Source organism: Pinus tabuliformis, chromosome 4_2, assembly GCF_031772625.1.
Source record: "Pinus tabuliformis cultivar Carrire ecotype Pingquan chromosome 4_2, CPIR1, whole genome shotgun sequence".
Lineage (NCBI taxonomy): Eukaryota > Viridiplantae > Streptophyta > Pinopsida > Pinales > Pinaceae > Pinus > Pinus tabuliformis.
The window spans coordinates 1,141,222,761-1,141,248,510 of record NC_142304.1 but is presented as its reverse complement, the minus strand read 5'-3'; positions in this window follow the sequence as shown (position 1 = coordinate 1,141,248,510).

Genomic DNA, 25,750 nt, shown 5'->3' with positions numbered 1-25,750 from the left:
TGTTTCAATCTTTAAAATCCTATTTGAAAGATTTCTAAGTAAGGAAGTGATTTCATCAATTTTGTGATCCTCAGTTTTACTTTTAGAGGAAGAAGTTCCTTCCTCCCTAGCTTTCATTTTTCTTTTAGCCTTTTCTGCCTTTGCCTTAAGTTCAACTGATGTTGATCTATTAGCCTCAACTTCAATGGCATTGGTTTGCATGTCTGTTAGGGTGATAGATGTTATTTCTCTAAGCATAACAACAAAATCATTATCAAATCCTGTAGAGAACCTAACTTTAGTAGCAACCACTAGTGGTTTACAGCCTGGTGGAATTTTATTGTCAAATTTATTAAATGGTTTTATAAAATTAGCCACAGGTTCACCAAGGTTTCTTTTTAGGTCATGAAATTTAGTCAAATAGTAAACTGGATCCTTTTTAACTTCCCATTGGTTTTTAAAGATGGTAATTAATTTCTGGGACCGTCCTTGTACAGACAAGGCATCACCATTCTGGTTCCCCATATTTTTTCGTCTCATTTCCTCCATCAGCAGGGATGAGATTATTTCATCAAACTGCAAGGCAGTTGCATTGCTACCTATTGCAATAACCAGACTATCCCACGAATCTGGTAGAGAACACAACAAACTGATGCACTTATCTTCAATTGAAATTTTAATATCAACAGATAATAACTGACTTAGCACAGTATTAAATGTGTTCAGATGCTCTGTCACCGAGTCTCCATCTTTCATCCTCAGCTTATACAACTTTTTTCGAAGGAATAGTTTATTCACCATAGACTTAGATTGGTACAAAGTCCCTAACTTGTCGCACAAAGCCTTCGCTGTAGCTTCCCCTGATACATTCAACAATATTGAATCTGAGACACACAATCGTATTGTGCTCTTTGCCTTTCTATCCAACTTCTTTCATTCTTCATCAGACACTCCCGTTGGTTTAGTACCTGGATCTACCATGATCCACTGATCTTTTTCCACCAACATATCCTCCATCTTGAGTTTCCATAACTCAAAACTATGACCATTAAATTTCTCGATATCTATCTTTCCACTGCTCGCCATTTTCTTTCACCACCAGAATCGATCCTGTAGATCTCCCATTGAACAGGGTCCACCACAGGCCCGAGCGAAACCCCTCAGCAACAAAGGCGTCCCCTTGAAGCCAAAACAACTCCGAAAACAAATGTAGGTTTTAACCCCGTACAGAAATTACCTGCATACGAATTCTAAAACACAGATAATAAACAATGCGAGAGCATAACACATAAAACACATATACACAGAGATTTTCCCCTGGATCCCAAAACCGGGACTACCAGCTTGATTTTTCATTCTATTCCTTGCAATGTTACAATACATATTTATACATGCTAAAGCATCCAATACCATGGAACGAAAACCATTGCGTCCAAAACCATGTGCAAAAAACATGCACAAAACCATAGGTAGGTCCGCCCAACCTAATATAGGGTCCAAAAAAAATTATTTCAAGGCGCTGCCTTGGAACCCATAGAGGGGAGTTACCTGCACCCCTCAAACCCCCTGTGACCCCCCCGCTACGCAATCGGCGCAACAAAGGGGGGACTCCGCCCCCCCTTTAACCCCTAGTTAACTTCGTGGGCTAGTCATGGAAAGAATATAACACAACCCTATAGTTAGGGATAGAGTTAGCTCGCAATTGTCTAAAGCAAATCCTAACATTGCCTTTAAGAGATTGAACAAATAATCTCATGTTGACATCTTCTTGCTCTATATTCATGTTATCAGCAAAGTCTTAGAAAGCTGCCAAATGATCTTAAACATACAAACCAGTTTCACCATTGAATCTATGTAAGTGCTTCAAATATCCATCTCGGAAGTTATTTAGATGATTGGGAAGAACTAAGGCTGCATAATGAGCCTAAATGATGGGCCAAATACAACCATTTTATTAGATGAGGATGAGGAGGATGAATATGAAGATGGTGAAGGGGATGAAAATGAGCTTTTAGGAGTTGTAGGGGGTGAAGATGAGTTGGAAGAATTTTTTGAAGTTTTTATTTTTCTTGGTGTTTGTATTACTAACTTTTGTACTTTTGGGCCAAACTTTCCTTCACTATCAAACAAAGGATTTGTATACACAGAAAATATTTCTTAAGGATTAACAAAAGTAGATGGGTAAGTGTGAATCACTGAAGAAATAAAATCACTAGGATTTAATTCTAGTGATTCTATACCTAATTCTAATTCTGATTTAGGAGATTCTGAAAGAGGTTCAGGAATCTGATAAGATTTTAACTTATAAACAAGGAGATTGACTACAAATTAAATCCTTTAGATAGAATTTCTAACACTTTTGGTGGTAGATCTGATAGTTAAGGAGGAATTGGAATAGGTCTAAAGGGACCCGTTTCATAAACAATTTCAGATGGATGTATTACATAAGTAGAAGTAAAGGCTTCTAGTCTTTGTCTTGCAGAGGCAATTCTTAGTAGTCTCTCAGGATCTGATAGTGGAGAATAAATTTGTGGATTTGAGAGAGACCTAATGTGTCTATGTGAAGGCAGTTTATTTTTGTGGAATCGTCAGGTCAATGATTTTAACCTACTAACCTTTTGTTCACCGTTAAAAGGTAATATTAATCGTTGTCCCAAGGAAAAATAATTCAAGAATTTTCGTTCCACAGAAACGGTGCTAGTATGATGTTGTACCTTTGAAGATAATTCTAGGTCAAGAATTATGCTAGAGAATCTATAATGTTTTGTTGGTTTTTAAAGTTTTTGGATGACCAAAGCTCTAAACTGTTTAAACATGTGCAATTTCTTAATTACTTATGATTTATTAGAAGGGCTGATTCTTCACCTCTAATAGTAATTTAGCTTTGATGAGATATGTAAAGTTGAAACTTTAGAAAATATAAGATTTGTTAAACATCAAACAGATTATTTAACCAATCATATACAGTGGATGCGTGTAAAATACTTTTACAACCAAACAATATATGTTTGAAACTTAAGGGATGATGATAAGTTAGTGATGTAGAGGAGTTAAATCAAATAGACATTTTAATTAACTAATCTATGTAAAAAATTATAACTCATTGGGGATTTTAGATAAATTGAAACTCAATATTATCATACCCATAATTCCCACAAACTTCAAGCATATGCATATTAAAACAGAGTGAAAATATAATTACAAAGAAGAACTTACAAGGACACAAGTTGTTTTGAAATGAATCCATAATCCTTTTATTATTTCATAAATAACTTCGAAGGATACAAGTCTGCTCAAAAGTCTATCATAATGGTTCAACCATTTCTAAGTCTCTATTCTAAGTATTTATAGAAACCTTTACATCTCAGATTAGATTTCAAATAAAATATATTTACAAAATAATATATGTTTAAAGACACAAATATTTCTATATATAGATGCAAAAATAGGAAAATTTGTTGCACTGTTGAGGCTATGTAGGAGTCTGGAGATGATTATTTCTACTTTTCTAGAAATGTTGTTCCTTTAGTTACATTTCATTCAATCAATTTTACTAACTGGTCCCACCTTTCTTCACTTGGGATAGAAAAACTAACCATATTTCAGAATCTTTCATCCACATTGGTGTAAGTGTCAAAAGTTTGTTTATTTACAAAAAAGGTGGTGGACCTTGTATTGGATATTCAAATCAAACTGGATTCCCTGTATGAATGCTTCCCCATTGATAATTCCTTTAACTTTTGCAAATTGGGAAGCATCAACACCTATGTTGCACAGTTGTTCTTGGTAGTTTTCTAATGGGATCAATTTTCCATTAGAATTCTTGAGAGTAGGCAAGTCTTTTTCCTGCAGCAATGTGAATTTTCTATTGAACCTTTTGACCTACAACTCAAGATCTTTGCAGTTATTTTTCAAATATATCATCAAATTCTTCTTGTTCAAGATCCTCTTAACCTCCATGAATGTTGTTGTTCTGTCTGGAATGTTCAAGTCTTCTAGATCCTCCTTGGTTTTGGAATTTAGGAACTTGATGATCCTTTGTGCTTCTTCTGGCCTATGCTCCAGATGTACCTTTGTATTTTCTATTGTTGTCTTAACTTTGTGCACAAGTTCTTCCTGTTCAAAAATTATCTGTATTGAAGGCCATATGTCTGTTATGTTGGCGTTTATATTCTGCTAAATATTGTTCCTAGCCTCTGCTAAAACTTCAATGACAAAGGAATGGTCTTCATATTTTTGCACCTGTTGCATGAGGTTTTTTTTTTTTCTCTAGAGTTCTGACAAATATGCATTATCAGTTTTAAGTTTACTCTCCTCCATCTTAGCCAATTTTGCTGACAATTTTTCTTTTTCTGTCTGGACTGCTGATAATTCATTTAGAGCTCTGGTAAACTCTTATGTGGATTCTGAAACTGTAGTCTTTGTTGAAGTTTTTGCCACTATACCTGTGCCTGATGTAGATGCTCCTGCTGCTTCCCCCTGTTCTTTTTCTTTCAACATTGCTTCCATGCCTTGCTCCATCTGTTGTATTTGTGCATTTTGTTCAACCACTTTAGTAAAGAGTTTTTCTTTCTCTATTTCTATATTGGCAACCTCTTTAGCTTGAGGATGATCTGTGGAGGGTAGCTTCAGTTGCTTCCTCAATGCTTGAATGTCCTTTTCATGAGCTCTTCTACTGCTTTGATATCCTTAGGATCATTTCCTAGCTTTATGATCAAATCTTCCAGAGATTTGATTCTGTTATACATAGAAAATGTTGACATCTTTTCAATCTTTAATTGAGAATTCATGTTATTTAAAGATGACTGTAATTTGGACACAGTCATTGTTGAAATGGTAAGTGATGAAAAGATAAACTCCCCTGTTTGTTTATGTAAACTGATCTGATCGATTTCATGTATTTTCTTGGTATCAAATGAAAAAATGGAGGTTTTATAGTCTTCAAATCTTGGGGGCTGGCACTAGAGGTTCAATGAAGGCCATCTGGAATTGCCCTTTTTTCTGAATCGAATGCAGAAAATAGTTTGTGTTGAGTCTTAGTTGTTTGCTTCCAAAATTCAGAGTAGGTGGAAGCCTTCAAAGCTTCATTCTTTAGTTTTATTTCCCTGTATCATGAAAATATACTCTGCTGAGTAGAAACCTATGAACTGGATGATACTGGAGATTTAACTGTTGCTTCTACAGTAGGTGATTGTAATGTTTCTTCTACTTGAGTAGAAGGAATGATAGGGGTCCCTGATAAAATCACTGTGGTTGGATGCTCTGTGTCCCCTTCCTATGGAGTTTCATCTTGAATAGTAATCACTTGAGGATTGACTTGAGAATCTGACTTCTAAGTATTGTTATGATCCTTGGTCTTTTTCCTTTTGAAAACAAGAAATTGTGTAGATTCAGAGTTAGTTGGGGAGATATCTTCTGTATCCATTTTGAATATCTTTTATTTATCAATAGGTGTTTGCATGGATGATTGGCTGACCAGTTATTCTTCAGGTTCCTGTAAAGTACCTTGTGCTCATTCTTCCTGATTGGCATATTCTTCAATCTCAAGCTTTGGTGTGTGTGTATAGGAAGTACGTTTCTGTTCCAATCTAAGAGTGGAAATGATGCCCTGAGGATCATAAGACCAAGAAAAATTGAGTTTGAATTTCATTTGACTCAAGATTGCATCTATTTCCTTTGCTGCAGCTCTGGTGTTGATGTCGAAGGGCCTTATATGAGTTTTCAATTTTAATTGTGTTTTATTCTTGTAAGAGACAAAATGCACTTCATCCATATTACCATTTGCCTAGAGTATTCCAATGCAAATATCTTAATAGGTACAAAAACTAGCAACCTATAAGGAGGCAACTCTGATCCATAAACTCTAATCTCGGTGTAGTTCTGGTATAAATACCAGTCTCCAAATTTGGCTTGCTCTAACAAGTGTAAGAATTTCCTTATCTCTGGTGACATCCTTGGGATTACATCACTACTTAGCAAACATAGTGAGGTATATAAAAAATTATCAACATAATCAGTATAATAATACTCCTCTGAGTTATTTCTAACCAGAGAAGTCCAATGAATGACTGACCAGGGGTTACCTTCGCTATTTGTCTTCTGTAAAGGGAATTTAAATTTGTCTGACTGATAAAATATCATAAGGTAGACTAGGACTGACTGATACTTAACGACACCCTCTGCTTTAAAATTGACAAACTAGTCATGGATTGAGTTAGCCAAAACCTCCTGTAATTGAAAAGGAGGGAGGGTTTTTTGCCAATTTCAAAAGTATATAAAAATCCTAATACTATCTCGTCTACCTACTGATCATTATGGTACCCAAGCAGGTGGGTTACCATAGAAATTACCTGCTTGGAAATTTCAGGGAAAATTTAAGCTGTATATGGGGGACTGTTCCTGGGTAATTCATTATTTTCGGGAAGAAAATACTAAAAAATTTGGGCTCTCTGAGGGAATGTCAACTTGTTATATAATTCCATTAAAATATCTTCAGAAAAAGGATGATGGGAGGCCTGATATCCAATTTGCAGGGATTTGTGGATGCTTTCAAGGGAAATAGAAAATATGACTTTATTGTTCTTGGAAATGACTACCCTTTGACTTGGAAAATATCTAAGGTGGAACCAAACAGAAAACTCAGGAAAGAAGTGAGTCTGAGGGAAAACATATTGTGGGAGAAAGGATTCCCAGATACTTAATTCATTGCTTTTATCAAAGTATTTCTGCTTTGCACAATTATGGAGTTCATAGAGGTCAAATTCTTATATGTTTATGCAATTTTGTATAGGGTGTCTTTTAGGGGAGCCTTGTCAAAATCTGGTACTAGGGGAATATGGGGATTTGACTATGTATCCTTCCCTTTTCCGTTGCGGTTTGACATCTTGGAAAATGAAAATAGGGAACAAAAAGACAATACTAGATAAAAGAACATTGGATCAAAGAAAGCTTGGAGGACAAGGTTACCGTTAAAATTGCTGACTGTGGGTAAGGAATTAACTGTTGAAAGTTGGAAAATGGTAGCAGCTTCATCCTTCGTTTTGCGAGATGAATGAAAAGAAAAACGAAATGAAGTACTATCCCAAAGGATATTTTATAACAGTGGATTCAGTGGCATAACGATTATGGAGTGGAGAAGATTTATTTGTAAAACAGGTAGGTCGCAGGGATTTAATGACATAATGTTTAATTAGAAATTAGCAATAGTTTTGAATGTTGAAAGAGCGATGATGTGGAGGGAGTTATGTGGAAGGACAAGTGGCAGAAGCAAAATGGCGAGGGGTAACACTCGATATGGCAGGGAAGGAGTGGCAAAGGGGAAGACACGTGGCAAAAGTGGAGTGGCGGAAGGACGAGCCGTTGGCGGGAGGCGGAGGTAGTTTTTCGGGTGGGTGCTAGCAGTAAGCAGAAACCATCGATTGCCACATCTTCATTGGTACTTTCAGGAGAAACCACTTCCCCCCCCCCTTCATGTTAACTGTCGGGAGTGTGGGGGGGTCCGAAATGCCTTGTCCGCCATAGATCTTGGCGGGACAAATCGCCATCATTAATTTTAGTGCAATATTTATTTGCAAACGACAAAATAACTTTGTCATATTATAAATTTACCAAATACATAATAAAAATCAAATAACTAAGTTTAAAACTCAAAAATTAACATTTTTTAATTTTGAATGTGACATTTCAACTTGCTCGCTAGTTTTATTTTTCTAGAGATTCATTTCATGTTTTTGTCATTTTTCTCATATTCATTCTTTTTATATCCCTTTTTATTTTTCATTTTCTTTTATTTATTTATTTTTATGTTTTTTTATTTCTTTCTTTTATTTTTGACATGTAAATGTAAAATACAAAAGAATGTTACAACATAACTCACACCACTTTCCTGTGTCATTCTTTGTCTTTGTGGTGTTGTTCTTTGCTTGTGACTTCGATGGGTTGTCATAGGTCACCCCACCTTGGCTTTGTCCTTTGTTCTATGGGTTGGGGTGTCTTTTCCTTACTTCGGATTCACAAATTCAAAGTCACTTTTCTTCTATTTAAATTTATTCTTAATCTTGACACCATATCGGTATGCAGCGCCAAGCGAGGAGATGTCCAAGAACACCATCTCGTCTTAGATGTATTTGTGTAGACAACCGCAGTACTTGAGTTCCATATGCCGCTTAGAATCTTAGATACCCAAATTCGTGTGAAGGGTATGAAAAATATTTGTGAACTCTAACACATCTTTGTCCCTTCCCTGTCGTAGTGTGGTCCATTTTATGCGCTTACCTTCATAGCTCCCGATAAGGTAATATTGTTGCTTGATGACATCTCAGAAAGAATTCAAAGTGGGTGCAACTGAAAATAGTAAGGGTTCCCTCTCGTCCCTCTACTCACAGTAGGTTTCCCAATAGTCCTTGACATGGGGGTTGACCTTGAGGAGTGTAAAGGTAATATTTTCCATATTAGAAAAATCATGGACTGAAAAATATCCTTTTAGCAAATTTAACCATTTATCTACAACATTTGCATCTATTTGGCCTTCAAATATAGGAATGTCAAAGTTAATTTGTACCTTGAAGGGGGTGGCACCTCCGAGGTGGTTTCCGAATGGAGATGCTTCACCCCCTGATACCCGCCGAAGGATCTAGGAAAAGTTATCCATCATCTCGTTCTTTTGTTGCTCAAGGGACTCTTCGAGCAACATTTTGAAAGGATATCCTACTCCCTCATCTTTATTTTCTTCCACCATGGGAGGTACTTGGGGTTAGCGAGGTCGGTATTGCAAGGGTTCAACTAGTTCAAGTCCTAACTCCTTATACCTCGACTTCATTGGGGACGTGCACAGAAAAACAAAGAAAGAGCAGACTGCTCTGATACCACTGATATAGATTTATGCATGAATGAAATGAAATACATATTTAAATAGAAACACTGAGCTACAATGAAAACTAAAATTGAATTCATTAATAACAAATACTGAGAATTGTTAACTTGCAAAATGGAAATAAACTAGCTCGGGCGATGGTATTTTATCTCTGAGAAGTGATTTGATAATGACATGCCTTCTGAACTCTGTTACAATGAGCCTCGAAGGCCTTTTTATTATTAAGAAACAACAGAAAACCCTAAACATCCAAAAACCTATCCCTACGAGATGATGTGCCAAAAGTTTGTAGGCCCCGTTAGGCTTAGTTGACAAATCAACTTCTCGAAGTCGTAACATTGGCATACGATCTTTGTTTGACACATACAATACCTTGTTAGAAAGATATATCCAAGGAAAACAACTTTCGACCATAAGTATTATGATAGGATATGAGTCTACTTGGTTTGCAAAAAAAACGTTGTTTAGGGCCTCAAAATAGCTCTGGAAGTTTAAGACCCGAGAAACTGTAAAAAATAGTAATTTGTGCTACAATTAAAAGAACTTAAAGAAACAATGTTGGGGGTCCAAGTGGAATAAGCGGGTGGCCACCAATATCCACCTAGATCAACATGCCTATAAACATAATTAAAAAGTAATTAACTTATATTTTTTTTAGTATATTTTTTTTGGTTTAGTATATATATATATATATCTTCTTCTTTTTCTTTTTTTGCCTCGAGGGAAAGAAATCAACTTCCCATTGAGGGTTAGAGTGAGATTGACGGTACTATGCCAACCTACAAATATCCTCACTTAAGAGTTCACAAGGCACTATCAAAAATGCTCATAATGTCACTAGCTGGAATTTGTTATGAAACCAGCTCACAAAAAGATAGAAAAGATAGATCAACGCCTTACAAATAAGACTCTTCGAGGGGGCAAACTCCTTTACATTATAAAAATGAGCAATTCTTGGATGATACAAATGACAATACCTCCTTTCTATATATAGGAGTCTAAGGGGTCATAATGTAAGCAGAGCCGACATAACAATAATAATGTAAGGGCACAACAATAACAATAGTGGGCTTCTATGGGGCATAATAATAACAATATGGGGACTACATGGGCACAACAATATAATAAGGGGGTTGCATTAATAAGGGGTTACACTAGTAATATAGGGACCTAACATCCCCCTCCCCTTCAAAAAGTGTTGTCCTCAACGCTTGAGTAGTTTTGGATGCTTTTGTATAAAATTCTTGTCCTCCCATTTGGAATCTTCAGCGGGTAAGTTCTTCCACTTGATGAGATACTATGATATTTATCGATTTCGTAGCTTTCGGGTTCTTGTTTCCGTGACTGCTTCATGTTCCAATATGATTTTTCCTTGCTTGTCAAGTTCCGACAATATTGTTTGAATTGGGAGCTTGTCAATTATAAACTTATTTAAGCATGAAACATGGAAAACTAGGGGCACTCGGGAAGATGCAGGAAGCTCCAATTTGTATGCCATAGTACCAATATTTTGCAGCACCTTGTAAAGACCATAGTACTTTGGAGATAATTTATTATCCTTCTTAGCTTGCTTGAGGGACATTTGTTTGTATGGTTGTATTCGTAAAAATACCCAGCCGCCTATATCCAAACTTCTTTCGTTGCAATGTTGATTTTCCTGTTGTTTCATTCGATTATGTGCCAACGTGAGGTTATCCTTTAAGAGTTGGAGAACTTTTTGTTGTTGAGTGTCTACTTTAACACCTTCATGAGATACAATATGACCCAAGCATTCCACCTCTTGTACTCCAAAGAAACATTTGGAGGTTTCTGCATATAATTGTTTCTCATCCAATAGTCCGAGCACTCTATCAACATGTTGAACATCATCCTTCCAAGACTTGTTGTAGATTAGTATATCATCAAAAAATACTAACACAAATTTTCTAAGGAAGGGTTTGAAAATGGAATTCATCAAACCTTGGAATGTAGAAGGTGCATTGGTAAGGCCAAAATGCCTGGCCAAAAATTCATAATGACCATCATGAGTTCTAAATGTTGTTTTCGAAATGTCTTCAGTCTTTATTCTGATTTGATGATATCTTGCATGAAGGTCCAACTTGATGAAGTAAATTTCTCCATGCAATTCATCCAATAATTCATCAATGAGAGGAATGGGAAATTTATCTTTAATAGTGAGCTTGTTGAGCTCTCTATAATCTAGACACCTGCGCCATGATCCATCCTTCTTGTGCACCAATACTACTGGAGCAGAGAAAGAACTTTGACTAGGTTGAATTATACCAGCCTCTAGCATTTTTGCAACCATATGTTCAATTTCACTCTTTTGTGCAAAGGGATATCTGTAAGGCCTGATGTTTGGAGGAACACTTCCTGGAAAATGAATAGCATGATCATGATCACAAATAGGTGGGAGGCCTTTGGGAGTCTCAAATACCTTGGAATGATTGTCCAAGACTTTTTGGAGATCTGGAGAAATAGATGATTTCGACGTGGGAACCTCTAGCGAACATAATTGTGCAATTACGCCTCTTTGTTCTTTCTTTAGAAGCTTTGTCATTCCGTTAGAGATGATTGTATTTCCCGGTTTCCCTATGATACCCCTTAATTCAACTTCCTTTCCTTCCGAAGAAAATTTCATGAAAAGTTCTTGAAAATTAAAAGCTATTATACCCAAGGATTGTAGCCATTGGACTCTTAGTACAACATCAGCACCACCCATTGGAATGGAAATAATTGGGCTATTCAATACATATTCTCCCATGGATAGCCTGATATTATGGCACTTTCTAGAGAAATTTATGGTTCCTCCACTTACAACCATCACTTAACACTCTAGTGCTGGATATATGAAGCAATTCAATTCCTTGGCTATCTTACAATGAATAAAATTATGAGTACTGCCTGAATCAATCAACACTATTACCTTTTTCTTTTTTATATGTCCTTCTATCTTGATAGTTTGAGGAGTGGTAATTCCAGCCAATGCATTACAAGATATTGTTGGATTAATGTCTTGATGCTCGATGTGATCTTTGGCTTCTTGAACCTTTTTCTTCTTCATATGTCCTTCTATCTTGAGAGCTTGAGGAGTGGTAATTCTTGCCAATGCTTTACAAGATATGGTCAGATTCATTTCTTCTTTCTCTTGGGTTGGTTCCTGGTGTATATTCTCTTCTTTTGACATTTCTTGATCCTTTTCTTCCTCCTCTTCATAATCAATGTAAAATAATTTCTTCTCATCACACTTATGACCTTTAATATATTTGTTATCACAATTGTAACAAAGCCCTTTTGCTCTTTTTTCTTCCAATTGTTCTGGTGTCAACCTTGTAGGTTGTGGAAGGCTAGGAGAAACAACACTTCCATCTTTATAGTTATGAGGGGTAGACATCCTTGTTGCCATAATTTTGCTTTCCACTTTTTCTTTCCAACCTGAATGCCTTCTCCAAAGAATCAGGTTCCCAAAGACGAACCTCATGTTGAATGTTATCCTTTAAAGTCCCTACGGAGACATCAATCCTCTGCTTCTCTGGAATATCATTTTCCCTTATATTCAATTTTTAAAAGTCCTCAATGTGCTCTGCCATCGACCACTTTTCTTTGAGATTTATCAATTGGCTTAAGAAGATGTTTCTCTTTGTATCCTCATAATGTGCTATCATTTCCTCCATGAAAATTGACCACGTAACAAGTGGTTTACGAGAACAAAGCCCTTTATACCATAAAAATTGATCCGGTTCTAAATATGAAGATGCAATACGTATCTTTTGTAACAGTTGCACCTCATGTAGATCAAAATATTGCTCCATCTGTAGTATCCAATTTACCGGATCCTTGCCATCAAACTTCCTCATATCGCCTTTTCTTGATTTTAGGAGCTCAATCTTGAAACGACTGTCACTCTATAATTTCGGATCTTCCAGTTCTGAAATCGAGACCTGCAGTAGCCCTTTGCGTCCTCTTTCCAATGCCACCAGTTTGATGGAAATTGGATTCTCCAAGAAAGGGTTATGCACAATCTCTCCAAAGATGACCTGATTATATACCTTTTCAGAAGATCGAACTTGTATGAAGTGTCACGTGTCACTATTTCGACCTTCAGATCTGAAAAATATACACATAAAACTGCAGTCTGTCCTCTTTCTGTAACTTCTTACGCAATTTCAATCTGATGCTCAGAGAGACAATTATGACGATTTTCCCCAGGTCACTTGTTTGGGATGTAATTCAGGAGCCTGCAAAAAACCTAAATGTCTTGGACTGTATCTCTGAAAATATAGTGAAACAAGATCTGAAATTCGGGCCCACGCTTCCCCACGAGTTCTTCTCAAATGGGTTTTAATTTCAGAGTCTGAACCTTCGTAGAAAACAAATTATAGTGACAAGTTCATGATGACCTGTTTGAGATGAAATTATGGAGCTTGCAAAAAACCCTAACTTCCGCAGATCATATCTCCGAAAATATAGCGAGACAAGATCTGAAATTCGGACCTGAGGTTTAGCAAGATTTCGTCTCAAATGGGTTTTTTCTTTAGCTTATGAAACAACGCAAAAAAATAAATAAATAAAATAAGTAAATAAATAAATAAATAAAATTTAAAAATTCAAAAATTATAGCGAAAATTCTACGAAGACCTATTTGGAGCATCGAAACCCTAGAATCCAAAGCTCTGATACCAAATGTTATGAAGCCAACTCACAAAAAGATAGAAAAGATAGATCAACGTCTTACAAATAAGCCTCTTAGAGGGGGCAACCTCCTTTACATTATACAAATGAGCAATTCTTGGATGATACAAATGACAATACCTCTTTTCTATATATAGGAGTCTAAGGGGTCATAATGTAATCAGAGCCGACATAACAATAATAATGTAAGGGCACAACAATAACATAGTGGGCTTCTATGGGGCATAATAATAACAATATGGGGACTACATGGGCACAACAATATAATAAGGGGGTTGCACTAATAACAATAAGGGGTTACACTAGTAATATAGGGACTCAACAAAATTTAAACTTAGGTGAGAAAGATAACAACCATTTAGGACTATTATATGATATGATTTTTATAAACATGCCATTTAATAATTTATATAGTTAATTATGTTATTTTGTTATTAGATTTTCTTTTATATACTTTATCATTTAATATAAATTAAAAATTTATTGTATTTATTTAAATTTTAAATATTACTTTTTTATTTCTAAATATTTAATAAAAATATTTATAAAATAGATTTATTTTAAATAAGAAATATTTAAATATTTTATGAAATATGCTTAAAAAAAACATACCTATTTTATTTTATATGTTTTTAAATTAACATTTCAATATTATAACAATTTGCTGATTTTTTAAATAAAAATATTATTTTTTATATTTTTGGAGTCCCTATTCAATATTCACAAAGTTTTTTTTTTTTTTTAATATTATTGATTTTAAATTATATAAAACTTATTTATATTATTATAGTAAATATTATATTCAACCTAATATCATATTAAATATTAATATTATATATAATATATAATATATAATATTATATAATGGAACAATAACATGATATTAATGCAGGGCAGAGGGCATAGGGCTCCGCAGGTGGAGGGCTTGGAGATTATGACATTGACAGGCAGGCATACAGGAGGAGGACAGCAGAGCGAGCAGGCACGCAGGTGGCAAGAATTGGCAACAAACGGGGACAGATGGACGGTTCGTAGGCAGGTTCCTAGGAACGTGGGCCATAGATGGTCCCCCTCTGAAAATGGCAGCTGAAAGTCTTTTGAGGGTTTGTTTCACGGTTGCCTCATCGCTGTCACCGTCCCCGTGCTGCTCGCCGCTGCACCTTGACAACAAAGGAGGGCGAAACGAACCGTTTGCGGATAGGTTCCCCATGCTCGCCGCTGCACCTTGACAACAAAGGAGGGCGAAACGAACCGTTTTCGCGTTTAACAACTGCAATTTGTTTAATCATGGTCAAACCTGGCGAAGCCGTTGATCTTGATCCTGAGCCAGAAGACATTTGTCAGTATGGGGGGAGGATATTACTGCATAGAACCTTGAACGATTCATCGGGCCAGCTGGACGCCATGGGAACACTAAATCGGGCTCGGAGGTGACCTGGAATAATAGAAAATCGATAGGTCTTCTGGAGGAAAGCTTGGGGTTGGCCTCTCTGAGCAGCGAGGGAGTAACAGCGCCTCCTCCGCCTCAGGAGACAAGAGTTCAAGAGGCATCTTTCACACAAGCGGAAACCCAACAGTTTCTACAAGTAAGTACTGAAAATTCCCTCTCGCTTGAGCATTTTTTCTCTGGAGGTCTTGAGGACATTGTCTATAGTTTTGGTCCACGGAAATTGTCCGGAAATAACCCGGGCCATGGTCTTAGAGTAGATCTAGGGTTTGCAGAGGTGGAGCAGCCGTCAACTGCTGGAAAAATCCTATCAGGCCGGGACCTGTTAAACCCAAGATTGCTGATTGGGAAGGTGGATTTAGGGCATTGTCGGGGTTCGACCCTCAGAAAGGAGATTCCTGTTAATGAAGGTGGAGTGGGTTTTTCCAAAAAGTTAGGGGTCTTGGGGATTTTAGAAGGGATAGTGGGAGGCTCCGGAAGCGGGATAATAGTAGGAAGGGAAGAAAGAGAAAACCTTACCTTTGGCGCAGGGAAGAATTTTGTTCTGTAGCAAGAAGGAATAGCAAATGGTGCAGCAGCTGCCCAGATCAGGGAGGAGGGGTCCGACAAGAGGCAAACGAGGGAAAAGACGAAGAAGCAGAAAACCATAAAAAAGAAAGAACCCGCAGCAAACCTGGTCTTAGGTATGGATCTTCAGATAGAAGATGCCATCGAAGTGGCTGAGCTTACCCTAGTGGGTAGAGCAAAGGGAAAGAAACGTTCCGCTCAATTCATCCTCAATTGGGCCTCGCAGCAATGGCAGTCGGCCCTAGACAAGGGTTTCCAGGTAACTTCCTTGGCAAAAGGATGGTTCATGGTAAGATTTGAAAAGAAAGAGGCAATGGATTGGGTTCTGGGGAAGAACTGGGTTTTCGGCAGCCACCCAATAATGTTCAAGCGTTGGACTCCTCTATTCGATGCTCAGTGAGAGAAGGTGGAGGAGATTCCTGTTTGGGTGCGCATACCTGGACTACCACCTTTCTTGTGGGTGGAATTGGTCTTCAAATCCATCAGGAATCATCTCGGCACATACTTGGAAATAGACATGTCCTTCATTCAAATGAGGGACAAGGCGATGACTCGGATACTAGTGAGATTGAATCCCAGAGAAGGACTTCTGGAAAATATCAAAATCCAATACGAAGACTTCATTTATGATCAGTTGCTGGATTATGAACATATTTCATTTAGATGCCACAGATGTCATGTTTACAGACATTTGGCAAGAGACTGCTCTCTGGGATACCGCCGCAGGTGGAAGCAGAGAAAGGCCGAGGTAGAACCTTTGGAGGCAGAGAAGGAAAGGACCTCGCGGTTAGAGAAGGATCAGGAGCCGACTTCCATGGAATTGGAAAGATCTTAGGAGGAGAAGATAAAGGATCCAGTCCAGCAGGAGACCCCAACTCAGGAGGCCGCTCCTATACAAACGCAAGAGCCCGAGAAGATTGTTTAGGACTCCTTTGAAGCACTTGCATCACCCCTCTTCGATGACATAAAGGGTATGCGACTGGACTCAAGCATTCCATCCATTTCTCCATATATATCAATAAAAGATGCTAGTTTACTTTCTTGTGCTCAAATTAGTAATTGTCCTATTACTTCTGAATTTTCACATGTTGATAGCATCATAACATCCATCCCCAATTTAGATCTGAACTGTGAGGGGGTTTTGGTTGATATGGAGGGATAAAGGAGAGGTCCCCTTCCGGGTTCAAAACATTATAACCTCCGTTCTCATGACAAAAACTGCCTCCTTTGGAGCTTGTAGGGGGTTTAGGAATGGATTTGTCTTTGAGTACCAAGCGGAAAACGAGAGGTAGGAAATCTGATCTGTCAAAAGCTCAGGTGAAAGCTAAGATGGATGTGGCTGATGGGAAAAAAATGTCTATTTCTGGGGTTCTTAGAGCAGTGAAACCCTGTGTGGAGGTTGTAAAATGATTTTTCTCTCCTGGAACTGTAGGGGTTTAGCCAGTAAACCCAAAAAACTGGCTCTCAAAGAAATTGTCCATAGATACAACCCTGATGTCCTTATGTTGCAAGAAACTTTAGGTAGGGGTGAAGTGTCGAATATATTAACCTCCCTTCTCCTAGGGTGGATCTTTCAGGCAATGGATTCCATAGGACACTCGGGAGGTATAGCCATGGGAATCAAGGAAGGTAGTTTGAAATTGAGGAATACTTGGGGGATGGAGCATGCTTTGGGTATGGAAGTCCTATCCTCCGAACTAGGTGAACCTCTGATGATAGTCAATATCTATGGCCCATGCCAAGGGAGAGCTTCATTCTGGAATTCACTTCTCTCTAAATCAATGATGAGGAATCCAAACTTGGTGCTAGGTGGAGACCTCAATTTCTCTATTGGAATTGCGGAAGCGTGGGGTCCATCAGCCAGAGAAGACTCGCTATCAAATTTTTTTCTTTAATCTACTTAACACTCATAATTTGATGGATATTAATCTATTGAAACTAAGACCCACATGGAGGAATCGTCGAACTGGGGAAGCCAGAATTGCAAAAAGATTGGATCGGTTCCTCCTTTGTGAAGAGGTAGCATCAAGGATCCCTACCTTTCGTCAATGGATGGGTGAGGGAGGAAACTCGGATCACCTTCCAATTATTCTCGAGCTTTCCAAGCCTCCAAAAAAGTTGGCTGCCCCTTTTAAATTCAACTCCTCATGGCTGCAGGAGGACTCTTTCAATAAGCTTTTCAGAGAAACCTGGAGATCTCATTGTATGAACTCCACTGACGAAAAGGGCTTCCTGTTCATGGAAAATCCAAAGATACTGAAAAAAGCAACAATGGAGTGGTCGAAGGCTAGGAAACAAAAACATAATGAAGATCTGAACAAAATTGGTCTAGAAATCCAAGAACTAGAAAGTCCTGAATCAGATGGCTATGAAACCCAGGAGAAAAAGGACATAATCTTGTTATTGGAGGGTCAACAAAGTAAAATACTGCTAGCAAGAGAGGAGTAATGGAGGTTGAAGAGTAGAGCTGTTTGGATGAAGGCAGGAGATGAAAATACAAAATTTTTACACAATTATGCCAGAGGAAGGAAGAACTCGAACACCATCTGGAAGCTAAAGGATGAAGAAGGCAGAGAAACAAACTCATTTGAATCTCTATCTCACATGGGGAGAAGCCATTTTAAAAATTTGTTCACAGATCAAGGGGAAGTCACGCTGCCAGAGGTTATCAGAACAACCCAATGTTTTCCTCGCTATGTGGAGGAGGAAGAAGTGGAGGAGCTGATGGGAGAAGTCTCTAAGGAGGAGGTCGAGAGCATCATTAAATCAATGGCAAAGGACAAGAGTCCAGGCCTGGATGGGTGGACAATTGAACTATTCCAACATTTTTTCGATCAAATTGGACAGGAATTGACGGAGGTGGTCGAAGAATCCAGGAGGAAAGGTGCTATCTACCCCCCTTTCAACTCAACTTTTATAGCACTAATCCCAAAAAAAGAACATCTGGGGTCCTTCGAAGACTTCAGGCCAATCTCACTTTGTAACTGCATTTATAAAATAATTGCAAAAGTGATAGCAGTCTAAGTAAATCCCATCTTGTCGAGATGTATATCAAATGAATAGTTTGGGTTTCTAGATGGCAGACAGATCCACAAGGCCATAGGGGTTGCACAGGAAATAATCCATAGCATCAAACAGATGAAAAGAAAAGGGGTGGCTATGAAAATAGATCTATCAAAAGCTTATGATAGAATAAGTTGGATCTACATCCGGATGTTACTAACACATCTGGGTTTCAAAGTTGACTTCATTAACTAGATCATGGGATGCATCACAAGTGTTAGCTTCACGGTTTTGATAAATGGAGCAGCTTCCTCTTTTTTCAAAGGGCAAAGAGGATTGAGACAAGGATGCCCTCTTTCTCCCTGCTCTTTCTTCTGGTTGCTGAAGGTCTGAGCCAATTAGTACAAAAGGCAAAAAGGGATGGAGCTATAAGAGGGTTGGAAGTGGCGATCAATATGTTTATTTCTCATCTACTCTTTGTAGATGACATTTTACTCTTCAACAATGGGAACATAAATGAAATTAAGGAGCTCAAGAGGATTCTAGATCTTTTCATGAAAGCCACAGGAATGCTATTGAACCAAAGGAAATCTCAGCTGATTCTAGAAGGTTTTAACAGGCAGGAGATAAACCAAATCTCAACAGTCTTACCCTTTGATATTCACAAACTCGATGATCCATTCAAATATCTGGGGTTCTGGTTGAAACCGAATTCTTATAGAAAACAGGTCTGGAACTGGCTTATAGCAAAAATAGAAGCCAGAGATACTCATTGGAGTTTCAAGTGGCTTTCAAGGGCTGAAAGGTTGACCCTTATCAAATCTGTCCTCCTAGCAATGCCGGTCTATTGGGCAGCCTTAACATGGGTTCCAAAATGCATTCTAGAGAAGATAAGAAGGATTGGTAGAAGATTTCTCTGGGCAAGATCAAAGGAGGAATCAGTCCTTCCTTGGGTAGCATGGGAGAAGGTGGCAAGGCCAAAGGAATGGGGAGGATGGGGAATAAAAGATCTAACAACTTTTGAACCCTCATTAGCAAAAAAATCAGGATGGAGAATAATTAAAATGGGAAACCTGTGGACGAAGGTGGTGAAAAGAAAATACATAGACCCTGTCCCATTAGAAGACTGGATAAGGAACCCAATTAAGAAAAAAGGAAATATTTCTGTTGTTTGGAAGGCTACTTTAGATGCTTTCAAGATCATAGAGCAAGGTCTATCTTGGCAGGTTGGGAACAGAGAGAACCTTCGAATAGGGAAAGACCCCTAGGTAGGCTGTAATGAAAATTTTGCTTTATCCCCGGACCTTATCAGGCATCTCGATTCCAAAGGAGTTTACTTCCTCAATCAGATCGAGAAACAAGGTCACTCAACTATATGGGGTCAAGCGTGGCTATCAGGGGAGGAATTGGATCTGCTGCCCCATTGGTGGGATGATTGGAAGACTTATACTCAAGAGCTTTCCAGGTCAAATGTGAGATTGAGAGACAGACCAGATCAGCTGGTGTGGGCTCATGCAGAATCTGGGTCCTATTCCCCAAATTTTTGATATAAATTCCTTATGTCAAAGAAAGGATGGGGGAATCCGGAATGGTGGGCCAAACACTTGTGGAAACTTAAATGCCCTGCTAAAGCTAGACTTTTCTTCTGGTGCATCCTCAAGAGAAAGGTTCCAACATGGGACATCATTTAGGCAGATACAAGTTAGGACCGGGGAGATGCTCGCTATGCAAAAACGATTCCGAAACAATAAGGCATCTATTTATAGAATTCCCGATCATTAAAAGAGTGTGGTGGAGGTTGGGAAGCTCATCCAAAAGAATGTAGTCTAGGAAGGGGAATTATTTTCAGATGTTTGGCAAAAATGGTGGCAGCTATATCTGGAAGGGAACTTGCGGAATTTACCCCTCATCATAGCATGGGGCATTTGGATAGCCAGAAATAGGAGCATTTTTTTGGACAAGGTCACACCTTTGGAGGCTATTGCAATTCAATGTACTTCCATATATACAAATATCCCTGAGTCTGATTTAGAGAATGTGCCCAAACAAGTTAAGGAGGAACAAATTAAGGTAGGCATTCCGTGGGCATATTTCGATGGGGCTTCCCAGAACAACAGAGCAGGAGCAGGGTTGGTAATTCATTTAAATCAAAACCAGCGTCTTAAAACCTCTGTGGGCCTAGGAACTGGTACAAATAATTTTGCAGAGTTGTTTGCTCTAAAACTGCTTTTATGCTGGCTTATTCACAAGAAAATCTTCAAAGTTCAAATATTCGGGGACTCAATGAATGTTATAAAATGGTTCAATGGGCAAAGAAGATGTCAAAATTATATATTATTACCTTTATTAGAAGAGACAAAACATTTAAAGCACTCCTTTAATGTTTTTTCTCTCTGTCACATCTACAGGGAACGCAATGATACAACAGACAAGCTTTCTAAAGAGGGTTTGCAACAAGATATGGGCAGTTGGAGAATAGCGGATGAAGACCAGGGAGAGATCCGTGTGTCGGATCTGCCACCATATGCATAGTCAGTTTACACCACGGACCCTTCAGGCTTTTTACACAGTCTGATTTTGTTTACAGCAGCTATCATGTGGTTATATTTTTTTCACTGTTTTTACAAACTGGTTTTAAACGTTGGTTGACTTATGCTCTACTTCCTGTTTGGGTTGTTTTCCTCGATGAGGAGACCTGGGAAGTGGATGCATTGTTTTTATCCTCTCACAGAGATGTTCAGACTATGTTTTAAAACTGTTATATACTGTCTATTTTGAGCTGGAAACTACGGTTATTTTTCCTCGATATGAGGAGGTCCATGTTTTCAGATCAGTGCTCTTTTTTTCTATGGTTTTGGACAAGACTTGTATAATCCTCTGGAGCTCTATGATTTTCAAATCATACAACAAACTGAATGACTCGACATATACTATGTAACTTTTTATTTGGTTATAGAAAGTTTGATTTTTTCTTTGGAAAAAAAATAAATATTATATAATTATATTAAATAATTAAAATAGTAAAGATGAATGCTCTACATCATAGGTGCCTAAATTGACGCATTGGAAGGAAAATGAGATAGAGTACTGAAGATTAGTTACAAAGTTTCATATCTTAATTACCACTCATCAAAGATTAAGGCTTCCAAGTCCCTAGCTTACCAATCTTGCGGGTTGTAAGATAATTGTTTCTTTAATGAAATTCTTGATTTGGTGTTATATGAAATCAAGATTAAAAGACATACCTTGAAAAATAGATCTATTTCTTTCTTTCCTAATGGCCCATAACATAATTCTTGGGGTAATGGATTTTTATAATATTATATAATTATATTAAATAAATAATATTAATTAAGATTATAATGGTTTTAACTATGTAAATATTAATATAGATAGATTTCATTATGGTGAAATTTAAGAATAATTTTATTTATAAAAGTTTTATTATGGTGAAATTTGAAATGGTAGATGTTAATTTTTTTTGGTTATGATAAATTTAAGTGTTTTTACTAATTTCAAAGTGTAGTTTAAATGTTTTAAGCTTTTTACTTGTATCCTGAATATATTTTTCCATGATTTTTATTTGAAATCTAGCTAAAAATTGTTCAAATGATATATTTAAGTTGTTAAATTTATAGAGATTGAGTGTCCCAAAGGTTTTTTAGGGTTATGAATTCATTTATGCATTCAAGAAATCATTTCAAATAATGAAAAATAGTGATCTCACAAAAAATTGTAGGTAAAAACGGTAAAATCTAGAATAGTTAGACTTCGCCTTAATTTCAATGCTTGAAACCTATTAAAAGATTTATGGAAGTTGTTAAACATGTCTTAGAGAAGTTCTTAATAAGGCACAACTTGATGGTCTCCATTATGTGCTCCACACATTAGTTAAGGAGTAAGGCAAATATATATATATATACACACACACACACTAGTCCTTGGTAATGTGGGGAGGTAGACAAGTCATACGAATGTGTTATGTACGTGCTTTGTATATGTTAATAAGGCACAAGAATAAGAGTTAAACCCCATAGAGACTAGCATGCATGAAGGAAAATGTGGGGGTTGGTGTGAAGTCCAACTTTGCACTTGAAGTTATGCACTTTGCGCTGAGGGAACAAGGAAAAGGTTAATGGCCTAGGGAGCATAAGACATGCTCCACTGTACATCATAAATTCCACTATATATCAAAAGTAGGTTCCTCATGATAGAGAAAGTGGTAGCTTATATGGTAGATGACATGGACACCCATGGTGTTAAAACATGGACCCTATGAACAATCACACGATAACATGTTGTAGTCTTGGAAAGCCAATGTTATATCAAAATGTCAAAAAAACTGTAACCATTTTTGGAAAAACAATTGGGAGGCCATTGGTGTTCCAATACCACATGTAGTAAGAATAAAAAATAATTTAGAAGGAAAATGGGTTCCAAATGTTGGCTTAGTTGTTCATGGGAACACGCTACGAAATGAGAATGAGATTGCTCATATAAATGACGGATCAATAAGAGACTAAAGGGGGGTTTTGGTTCTTCCAAAGAAAAAATAGAATAGAGGAAGAGAAGGGAAGCATGTTTTCTCTTCGTGCACCCAATCCCAAGGAGGGGTTACCTTCAATTTTTTAAGCTCTTCATGGCTTCCCAAATCTGAGAGGAGAACTTCCTTGTAAAAGGAAGAGGTTAGACACAATCATTCTTTTTATGCACTTTTATTGAGCCAAAAATCAAACTATAGTAGAGTTTCATTTCTAGAAACATTGATTATGGTTCATACAAGAGAAATATAAGTTGGGATGTAGGCCATTGTTGCATTTGGAATATGAGAATACAACCTTGTTAGAACAAAGGACATCTAGTTTCTAGGCACCATATTGAAAGAAGTTTTTCCAAATTGAAGTTATTACCAAATCCTAGGTTCCATTACAATGGAGAAAAAACATTTGTTGTCATGACATTTAATCACTAGAGAACCAAAGTGGTGAGTCCTCTGCAAGAATCAAAAGAAGGCGTTTATGAGGCTTATTCATAATCCAAAGAAAGTAAGAATCTTGAATGTATACTAGTTTCCTAGTTGAGTGTATTAAGACTACATCAAGGATTGTTCCCCTTCCTTAGCCCTATGTCATAAGGAATAACAAAGCTAGATGATATTAATTTGTAATCTATTGTTTCAAAATATTCATTTGAACCAACCAAGCCTCCTTAGGGTTAATGCTAGCTAGATTTCTCGTTTGGTTTACAAGGTGAGCCATGATCTATGTTCTAAGGTGTATAATTGCAATAATTTTTCATTTTGAATTCTTTATTTAAATACGCAATAAAATATGAAAATAGAAATAGCATAATCATTGTCTAATCACACAATAATTACTAACAAAAATGAGGCATAATAAGTTTAAATATACCAATGCATAAAGTAAATTATCTTTTTGGATTTAAAGAAGTTAAGGGTATCTATATTAGTGGATTAATTTGGTCATAGGATGACTGATTATGAATCAATAAAGTGGGAGTGTTGTTATTCACCACAATGCCTAATTCCTTCTAGGTACATGTTTACCCATCATGGGCTAATGCACCTGCATAAGTAAGTAGTTTAATGTAGTTGGGGTTACATGAAAGCCCCAACTTTTATTTGTTAAACGTCCTTGTCAAAAAAAGCTTTGGTAGAATATGAACCATATTTATGTCATTTTAATATTCCCCGTTTTTTGTTTGTAAGCTTGGCAGGAATACATCTTCATCATGTCCAATATATCACTTCGATCGGGGCGGGGAATTGAACCAGTGACTTCACATCAAGGAGTTCCTTAACAGAGCGCCCAATCATCGTCTATTGAAGACCCTATGGAAGTCATTTTAATATTCCATGTTGAATTATGATATTTTTGGAAATAAAAGAGGATTTTGCAATCTTAGGGTTTCTTCTACATAGTCGTCCATGATCAGCTCCGCGAGAGGGGGCTTTGTCCCTCCTTCAATTAGATTATTTAAAGAGTTTATAAAGATTATGAATCTATTGGTATTCCCTTTAAATCTCCTCATATTTGACATCCTTTTCATAGAGAAACTAAGCAAGGTGGGATTTCTAAGAAAACCTTTGGTGGGTGCATCTTGGAAAGCTAGAAATCTAAGGCATTGCTTGCCAAAAGCAGTGCAAAATCCAAAGTATGAGGTCAAATCCAACAAGATAGAATAATATATCCAATATATGTAGGATCATGCTCCAATATGCAAGTTCATCAAATTATGGTCCTGTTGTGGCCACAACCATCCCCCCATATTTTTTTGAAATTAAAAGTTATGGGGACCCTCCATGTAAATTTTTGCTAATAACACCCCTTGAATCCTTTAATTTGCTTACTCTAGTTGATTTCACTTTTCTTTTGATCACTTCATTACTTTTGTTTTGCTGCTAGCTTTCCGATGGTTAAAGTTTCACGTCATTCCAACTTACGGTTAGAAAAATGTTCTTGTCAAATTCACTCCCATGAATTAAAATATGTAAATTTATATTCTATAAGGTTTTATAAATTTGTAAATAAAATTCAATTAATTTAGTTAATTAAATTAATTTTAACTCAATTAAATTGTAAATATAAATTTTAATTACTTAATTAGTTTTTAATCATCTACTATTTTTTTATTTTATTTTTATTTTTTTAATTTAATTAAATTTTAATTATAAATATATTAAATATTTATTTTATTAATTAATGTGTAAATAAATAAACCATAAAATTCAATATATATTTAATAAGAATGGACTGGTGGAGGGCCTGCACCCCACTCACGGGCCTCCCGCCGACTCCCGCCTCCATGTGAAGCCTCCCTTTACATTAACACATTAATTCGACACATATTGCAAGGGACACATATTGCAAGCCGAATGGTGGGTAAACATCATATTGGGCATCACTTGTAGTTTAATAATGGCTATGGAAATTGGCAAAGGATTTGGAAAAGACAAAGAGGCAATAATTGACATTTAATTAATGAAATAAAGGAAAACAAGAGAAAAGGAAGATGAAGAGACACAAATGTACATGCAATGGAAATTAGAGAGAAAATGGAGGAAAATGAAAGAAAAAAGGAAAAAAAAGAAAGGAAGAGACTAGACATCAATGGTAAAAAGACATCAAAGAAACAATTCACATTTTTTGTCAGTTTAGCTTTTGGTCTTC